This window comes from Panthera onca, chromosome F1 (genome assembly GCF_046562875.1).
Source record: "Panthera onca isolate mPanOnc1 chromosome F1, mPanOnc1 haplotype 2, whole genome shotgun sequence".
Lineage (NCBI taxonomy): Eukaryota > Metazoa > Chordata > Mammalia > Carnivora > Felidae > Panthera > Panthera onca.
Window position 1 is genome coordinate 61,207,972 of NC_138355.1, and position 9,412 is coordinate 61,217,383.

General features: G+C 43.5%; 1 long non-coding RNA gene across 1 annotated transcript; it reads left to right on the top strand.

The window, feature by feature from the left end:
- Positions 1-388: 388 nt before the first annotated feature.
- On the top strand, positions 389-1,276 carry LOC132685767 (uncharacterized). Its single transcript, XR_009613317.3, has 2 exons — positions 389-560; positions 1,027-1,276. It is a non-coding gene; the product is annotated as an uncharacterized LOC132685767 (long non-coding RNA).
- Positions 1,277-9,412: the final 8,136 nt, after the last annotated feature.

Genomic DNA, 9,412 nt, shown 5'->3' on the forward strand with positions numbered 1-9,412 from the left:
GCAGATGACCCCTTCCCTCCCACCCGGGCACCTAAGACAACGTGGCTTTGCCTTCTCCTTCTCCGGACCTGAGCAAACAGTCCACCAGCCCAGTGGGTCAGATGCCTGCTTCCGATGCTCCGTGGCTCCTCGAACCACCTTCTAGGTCTTCTCCAAGTGCGTTCTTCCTAAGGCCATCCTCACCTTGGGGGGAATATCCCCATCCATCACCAAGGAGTGTAAGCACCACATTCCCGGGGGCAGGCACCCTGGCCCTGTCGAGCCCACCAGGGGACAGAGCTGCCCTGTGTGGGCGGGTGCAGCTCAGTCTCTTGTGACCCCTGTTAAGTCATAAATGCCCTTTCCCCACGTGAAGGTCATCCAGAGTTACAGGGTGTATCACAGTCACTTGAAGACAGGATGGTGTAACAGTCAAGAGCGTGGCCTTGGGAATCAACCGACCCCAGATCAAGTCTGGTAGTTTCTACTTCCTGTGTAACCTTGGGCAAGTGACTTCATCTCCCTACAACTCAGCTTTCTTATTTGTAAAATCAGGAAAATACCGGAACATATCTCATAAGGTAGAAGTGAAAAAGTAAATGTGAAAAGTTGCTCGGTGCGTGGTACATCTGAGAAATGCTCAATAAATGGTTTCTCTGTCTGAGAGGGGAAAAAAAATATATTATTTCCAGAGGATGGAGGTGTGAGCTGGAGAAGTTGAGGGAGGGTCAGATACTCCATATGAGAAGCAAGCGGGCTGTGGGGCCGGGTTTGAGACTGGATGAGGCGGAGGCAAAGGGAGGAGAGAGTTTGGCCAGGTTTGGAGGGAAGGAAGGTGAGGAATTGAAGAGAGAAGAGGGGCGTCTCGGAGGCATAAGAGAAGAAGGGGGTGCACCAAGCTTCCCAGGAAAGAGAACTTTCTGCATTTCGTCAGCAACTTTCCCTGCCAGCCCTCGTCATCCCCCGGACAAGGGTATGTTCCTGTCCCTTGGACTAAGAGAACATACAGCCTTCCTCTTGTCTTGTCGCTTTATAATTTGTCACCAGGGCTGGAAACTCTGTGACAGCAGCTACTCTCCAGTCTTGCTCACGGGTGGATCCCGGGGTCTGGCCTCTTCCAGATGGGATGTCTCACTGCAGAGGAAGCAGCCCGGGGTCCCTTGCCATCTTCTGCCGAAGTTGGAGCCTCAAATCCCTGACTCAGAAACGATAACCCCAGAGGCTCCAGGGCTTCCTTCCTTCCCTCGCTGCCCTTGCCGTAAACACAGCAAATGAAATAAATGCAGTCAAAGCTGAATGTGTATCTTCCTCAACTTCAGTTCATTTGGGATGTTGGCCTCCTGTCCGTGGGTCCGCTCAACGGCGCGCCTGGCTCGGCGAGAGAGAACACTTAGGGCTGACGCTGTCCCCTTCGGGTCCCCAAGTTCCAGTCACTCTTTTGTGTCCCAGGTGGTGTGTGCCTCATCAGGGGACTCCCTGGGCCGACAGAGGGCGGGCCGAGAGACCCAGCTTCTTGCTGCACCCCAACTCGGCCCCCAGGCCATCGGCTGTGATGCCGTGAACACTGTTCCTGGCATAAATCTGACCTCGAGCAGGAGTTACTGACCCCACTGCACACCGGCCCCCCATCACCCACGCTGCCCAGAACACGGGTCCTTTCCCGGCGGAGGCTGCCTTCATACAACTCGGCTTGGGCTCTGGCCCCTTACCCCTCAGTGCTCGCCCCTTCAACTCCCAGTTCCCCCCTAGCGCTACACCCTGCTTTGCTCCTAACAATTACGATACCAAGGGTCGTAAGAGCTAACCGTTTCCGAGCATTGACAGTATGCCGGCGTTACACAAATGCTGTGCTCACGTAGCTTCATCCAGTCTTCACAAAAATACACACTGGAACCGTGTCTGTCCATTTCACAGATCAGGGCACTGAGTCTAAGAGAGGTTAAATAACTTCCCCAACGTCTGGGAATGGGAACTGGTCTCCCTGCTTCCTTTATAATTTCCTCTGCCCATCTATTCCCCTCACTGACATTTTCTTTAAAAGAGGAGTCTCAGGGGCGCCTGGGTGGCTCAGTCCGTGAAGCGTCCGACTTCAGTTCAGGTCACGATCTCGTGGTCCGTGAGTTCGAGCCCCACGTCGGGCTCTGTGCTGACAGCTCAGTGCCTGGAGCCTACTTCGGAGTCTGTGTCTCCCTCGCTCTCTTCCCCTTCCCACTCGCTCTCTCTCTCTCTCTGTCTTGTTTCAATGTTTTAATAAACATTTAAAAAATTTTAAAAATAAATAAAAGAATAAAGTCTCAACCAGTCACTCCCTTGTTAAAACGGCTTCAGCGCTATCTCTGCCTTTTGAATAAAACTCACTCTTTCTTGGTCTACAGGAAGGTGCTGTAGCGTCCGACCCATCTCATTGCACGGCCTCAATCGTAGCCCTTTCTCTTCTGTCTTTAAATTCTGGCCCCATCAACTCCTGGAGGAGCTTGTCCTCTTTCCGGCCGTAATATATTTCAGTCTGCCATTTCCCCTCCTGAAGGCTCTTCCCGAGCTCTTTGCCTTCCTGACTCCTTTCCTTCCGTCACGTCTGAGCTTAAATGTCACCTCCCTAGAAGTTTTTCCAAACCGGGTACTCGTCTTATTCTGCCTCCGATCACCCTGTTGATTTTCTTCATGGCAAATAAGGCTTTGAAATTACTTGTTTACTCGTTGATAAGCTGTACCATTTCTTTGTACTGGCATGGGCTTATGATGAGGGCAGGAGGGCAGGGACTCTGTCTCATTTATCACAGAACACACAGCTCTTTACATATTAGGTGCTTGGTAAATATTTGTCGAATGCATGATCTGTCTGACTCAGAGGGAGATTTGCCATGAAGCCAATAAATTTAATCGTTGGAGTCCCTCATTTCCTAAGGGTCATAGGATCATGTCCACATGGTCACATATTTTTGAAAAATTTGTAAAAGTAGATATTGGAGCTACAATAATTTACAACCACAGAGGTGTTTTATGTGGTTCTAAATACTTCCATGTATAGTTAAGACACTACTAGCAAGATTGGTTTCCAAGAATACTTCTACTGCTCGCTCTGCGGGCTCACTTGGTGCTGTGACACAAATACGCGGGGCTGTGGCATCAGAAATATGTCGGTGTGGGGAAGAGGCAGGGCTTGCAATGCATGGCACCAGCTGGCAGTCTGCGGAAAGTTCTTTCAAATCCTACAGCTCATTGATGGAACCTCGGTAGAGTTTTCCCAGTTTTGGTAAATCCTAAAAATTGTATTTGAAATTGCTAAGAATGAGTAATAAATCTGAAAGAAACCTCTCTGAACCATTATTAGGCAAAACAAAGTCCGTTACCATGGACTCATCATCCTGTTCATTTTACAGCACGGAGTGAGCTCTAACGCACACAAAATTTTAAAAATCATTTAGGTGGTCAGGGGATCTAAGGATGTAACGCAGAATGCAACAAAATAATCTAACTGTATGAAGTATGAAATGACCGTCCTGAAGGGGCTGGGGGAAAAGGTGCTGACCTAAGTAACTTTGGAGATTGGTGGAGTCTATAGGACTCAAGGCCAAAGAAGCTGTATGTAAGCACTATACTCTAGTCAATAAAGTTGTGTCTCACAGGGGTAAGGGTTAGCAATTCTTACATACTGTACGTGTATACCTGGAATTGGATAGGTAAGCAAAGGATAGTGGATGGTGGGCACCTGCTTTCTCACTGGTGAGGTGGAAGGTTACAGAGAAGCATGGAGAAGAAGCTGGAATGATGACCCAAGAGACTCTATAGAACAGCTACATCTTAGTAGCATCTTAGTAACTTAGCATCTTAGTAACTGGGGAAGGAAATACACATGCTGATCCTGGTGTATCCTATAGGGTTAGAAAGCAAAGAGGTGTTTAACACTAATACTCATACAAACATGGACAGGAGTATTTCAAAGAGGCACAGAAGCCAACTGAAACAGCACCTAATGATTCAGGTGGAAACGATTTGAGCAACAAAATCAAGAAAACAGTATTGGATTATCATCCAAAGTATGAAATAAATGTCCATGTATCTATAATGATATAAATAAATTATTGAGTAAATAAATCAGTGGAGGAAAAGAGAGAAATCTTTCATGCCGAGGATCTCAAGGAGGAGGATTTATGGAGACGCTCTGCCCCCAAGGTGGACCATAACTCCCTGCTTCCTAAGTGTGGGCCATGAATAATGGTTTTCTTTCAAAGAAGACAAAATGAGGAGAGGGAGGAAGGGGAAGAGCCATCTGTACCTCTGAGGAGATGTGAGGACAGTAACGCTTGACCTCTGTGGTTTTCCTCCCCCAAACCTACAACCTCAGCCTAATCATGAGACAAACATTAGATAGAACTCAGTTAAAGGACATTCTACAAAATACCTGACCAGCCCCCCTCAAAAACGGCCCTCAAAAACAAGACAAGTCTGAGAAACTGTCACAGCCAAGAGGAGCCTAAAGAGACAGGACAACCGAGTGCAACGTGGGGTCTTGGATGGGATCCTGGAACAGAAAAAGAACATTCGGCGATCTAAGGAAATCTGAGTAACGTATTGACTTTACTTAACCACAATGTATTAATATCCGTAAATTAATTGTAGCAAATGTACCATATTAAAGTAAGAGGCTAGTAAGAGGGGAAACTGGGTACGATGTGTATGGGGAACTACCTACACAGTTTTTCTGCAAATCTAAATCTGTTCTAAAAAATTTCGATCAGACATGTTAGAGGAAAGACTGAACTATCTTTTCACTCTATAGAAAATATAGAAAATATAGAAATATAGAAATATAGAAAATATAGAAATATAGAAATATAGAAAAATAATATTACAAAGTCATTGTAATATGAAAAGGTGATCAAAGAATGTGTAGTCAAAACACATAAAAAGAAAGCATTTTAGAGATGTATCAGGCCATTTGTTTTAGAGATCATAGAGTTGAGAGCCAAGTATAGTTGTGAAATTGAATTATTTTTCTTTATTTCGTCAAACACCAACTTTTCCAATTACATAATGCATTGTGGTTTCTCATTCTAAATGAAGTCACTTGTGTATTTAACATCGTGTGTGTAATTTTGTACTGTTTTTCTTAAATTGAAGACCCAAACTGTATAAGCTTCAAGCCCCACAAACCTGAGGTGCCCATGTGACTCTAGAACTGTTGCCCTTGACCCCTATTCCGGGTCAGTGGGTCTGCAGCCTTAGCCTACAGCCTTAGCCCAGGTGTTTGGGGATTGCCCAAACCCCTCACTTCCCAACTGCCTCCCTGCCTTCTAGAACCTCCCATCTCCACCTGCTGACATCTCTACCTTACTATCTTTTGACAGTTGTTCACCCCTATTTATATAGTATTTCTCATACCACATGGGCATTCTTCTTTTATACCTGACTGTATCATTCTTTTAAAAAAATCGTCTGAAATGTACAACTCAATGAATTTAGGGATATGTATACATTCATGAAACATCACCACCATCCCGTGTGGCTTCCATAGGCTCCTCTCCATTCACACCCACCCTGATCCCTATCCCCCCACCCCCATTATCACGGTCCCCTTGTAGGCAACATGTCATGCTTTGTCCTACCCTCAGAATGCCATCTGTCTTGCACCCATTCCTGGTCACCAGGACCCCACTGTATTGTCAACAGTCAAGGCTCTCTCCCTGGTGACTTCCCTTTCAGTTTCTCTGGAAATAACATCATAAATGTCTTTTCTTTGAACTTCTTGAAAATTGATTTCCAAAAACCTAGGGTCGGTACATGATATTTTCTCAGAATTTCCTTTACAGGTCATTACAAAGGTAAGATGACAGGATTACTTTCTACACAATTTCCGTCATTTCATCCAATGTCATCTTCTTCCTTTCTGAACAGAATTACATTCTCCAAAGTAGTTTTAAATGTCATTTTTTCATCCTCCTAAAAATTTGAAGAAACAAAAATAAATAGACATACCTTCTCATAGCATATGATGTCAGCCACTTTCTGACCACTTGGTTGATGTCCCCACCACAGCTTTCTGGAACTTTCTATGATGAGATGCTGGTAGCCATGTTCCTGTTCCTCACCGGGAGAAGCAGCAGATCGTAGATTTTCATGATAATATCACCTCTTATTTCTAATTTGTACCCATATCCCTTCTTCCACACTGTAACACTCACATTTGCAGATTTGCATGTGCTTTACTGTCTTTTTTTTGTTATTATTATTATTCCATAGTAATAGCTCTTGACACTGTTCCATTTCATTCGGTAGAAATGTGTATGTATGTGTGTGCATGTGTGTGTGTGTGCACATGCGTGTGCAAACACACAGTGTTTTCAAAATCATCCCCAAAAGAAAAGTCTATTTCCTTTTCTTTTTTAAAAAAAGTTTATGTATTTATTTTGAGAGAGAGAAAGGGAGCAAGTGGGGAGAGAGAGAGAATCCCACTCAGGCTCTGCACTGTCAGTGCAGAACCTGATGTGGGGCTCGAACTCACAAACCATGAGATCATGACCTGAGCTGAAGTCGGACACTTAACTGACTGAGCCACCCAGGCGCCCCTCTATGTCTTTTTTCTGCACTGCTCATGAGGATAAAAATAAAGAAAATTGTACTGGGAGGAGAGTGGAAGAACGTTCTAAGGTAAGCTAGGGTGTTGGTCCAGTTTGGGCTGTTGCTGTTCAGGTGGAAGCATTTGTGGCAGGCCTTGAACTTGGAGGAATGTGAACAAGTGAAACAGATGTTTTCGCTTGGAAAAACCTTCTGTTAAAGTTTTGCCTGGTTTCGTTTTCTGTGTTTTGGCAAAATCATTGCCTCCTCCGTGATTCTTGACATGTCACTGAGCAGCAAGAACAAAAACTCTACTGGTTAATCCATCCTGGCTGTAGGGAAATTCTTGCCTATTCCTGAAAACAGTCAAACCAGTAGTTTCGCTCAAGTGTTTATTCAGAGCGGACGGGAGGGACTCAAGCACAGTGGCCGGAATGGAGTCTATGGTCCGTGCCCTGTGGTCACCATGCATCGTGACCTCATCACGCACAGGCCTCCCTGCCTCTGCTCACTGAAGCCACGCTGGGCTTCTCTCAGTGCGTCAGATGAGCCTTCACTCATTATGTCCTGCAACCCTCTCCTCCCCAACTGTGTTGAGTCCCCTTTGCCCTGCTTGGAGTCCTAATCTTTTCTTCACCTCACTCACCTCAAAGCGATTATTTGATTAGTGTTTCTTTCCCTGGCAAGATGTTGAGCCTCACGAAAGCAGGGGCAAGTGGATGCTTTTTACCACCATTCTTTTTCTCTTGCAGAGATCTTGGCATGTACTAAAACTTCAATAGTACTTGCTGATGAAAGGGATTATTACTACGATTAATCATCGACTATAGGCTGGCTTCCATGGAATTCTATGTTTACTTTGGGCCAGTGCATCTGCATCATCATCATATCATCATCATCGTTGCCATTTCAATGCTCTTTATTGAGCATTTACTTGACACTCTGAGAAGGGCTTGTCATAAATTAACTCAATTAATCCTCGTCAACTGCATAACCGCACAACGTGTACGGTAGAGTCTCTTGCTGTGCCCATGTTACAGATGAGGAAAAATGAGTTACAGAAGCCTACTAACTTGCCCAAGTTCACAGTCAGTAAGTGGTTAACCATTAAGCGATCAAGCATGTAGTCTGGCAAATTACTGAGACTTATTTTATGGTCCAGCATATGGTCTATTTTTTTAAAAAAATTTTTTTAATGTTTATTTACTTTTGAGACAGAGAGAGACAGAGCATGAACAGGGGAGGGGCAGAGAGAGAAAGACGCAGAATCTGAAGCAGGCTCCGGGCTCTGAGCTGTCAGCACAGAGCCCGACACGGGGCTCGAACTCACAGCAGCATATGGTCCATTTTGATACGTGTTCAACTGACACTTGAAAAGTGTGCTTACTCTGAAGATGTTGGGTGTCGTGTTCTATAGCTGTCATTTAGGTCAAGTTCGTTGAAAATAAACCTCTTTACACACATGCACACGTACACACATACGTTCCATTTCTTTGAAGATTCCTGACTGATGCAGGGTGTGTTAAAATCTCTAATGTAATGAATTTACCTATTTCTTCCTTTAATTCTATCCATTTTAGCTTCCTATACCTTTAACAGCTCTGTTGTTAGTTACTTTTATATTTAGATTGTTATCTCTTCCTGATGAATTTCCCTTTTCTTATTGTGCAATCTTTAACATTAATACTTTGTCTGAAATCTACTTTGGTTATTAATATAGACACACAAATTTTTATGCATCCTCTTTGTACTGTATACTTCATTGCATTTAAACAGCATATAATTGGATATTACTTTTTCTATTCAGTCTGGAAATAACTCAATTGGACTGTTCAGTCCATTTACATTGAATGAAATTATTGATATGATTGAGTTTACCATCTTGCTCTTTGACTTCTTCTATTTTTTCCTTCTTTTTTTTTTTTGTTTCTCTACTTCCCTATTTTTCAATTTGTTTTCAGTTGAGTAATTTTGATACTCTATTTCCTTTCCAGTGTTAACTTCTTAGTCTATGTGTCACCTTTTGTTTATTTGAACAAAGTATCCTCATTTTTATGTTCTCTTTTATGAAAGATATTTTTCTTTGGGATATAGAAATCTTGGTTTATAGGATTTTTATTCTTCTTGTAGCACAATTTATTTATTTATTTATTTATTTATTTATTCATTTATTTTGAGAGAGATACAGTGCAAGTGGGGGAGAGGCAAAGAGGGAGGGAGAGAGAGAATCCCAAGCAGGCTCCTCACTGCCAGCACAGAGCCCGACGTGGGGCTCAGATTCACAAACTGTGAGATCGTGATCTGAGCTGAAACCAAGAGGTGGACGCTTACCTAACTGAGCCACCTAGGCGCCCCTCCTTGTACCACTTTAAAGGCATTATTCTGGTGCCTTCTGGCCTCCGTTGTTTCTAAAGAGTAGTATAAATTTCTTGTTTTCTCTTGTATATAGCACATCTTTTTAAAAATCTAAGAGTTTAATTTTTAGAGTAGCTGAGAAATGAACAGATAGTACGTAGAGTTCCTGTATATCCCTTCCCTTTTCTGCTCACCCCTACCTCATTATTGATATCTTGCATTGACCTGACACACTTATTACAGTTGGTGAATCTATACCAATACATTATTATTAACTAAATCCATAGTCCACATTAGGGTCCACTCTTCCTGTTTATATTCTACGTGTTTTGACAAATGCACAATGTCATGTATCCTCTGTTACAGTATTATATAGAATAGCTTCACTGCCTTAAAAATCCCTTGTTCAACCCACCCATCCTTTTTCACCTCCCCTCAAACCCTTGGCAATCGCTGATCTTTTTTTACTGTCCCCATAATTATACCTTTCCCTGCAGAATCATACAGTATTCAGCCTTTCTAG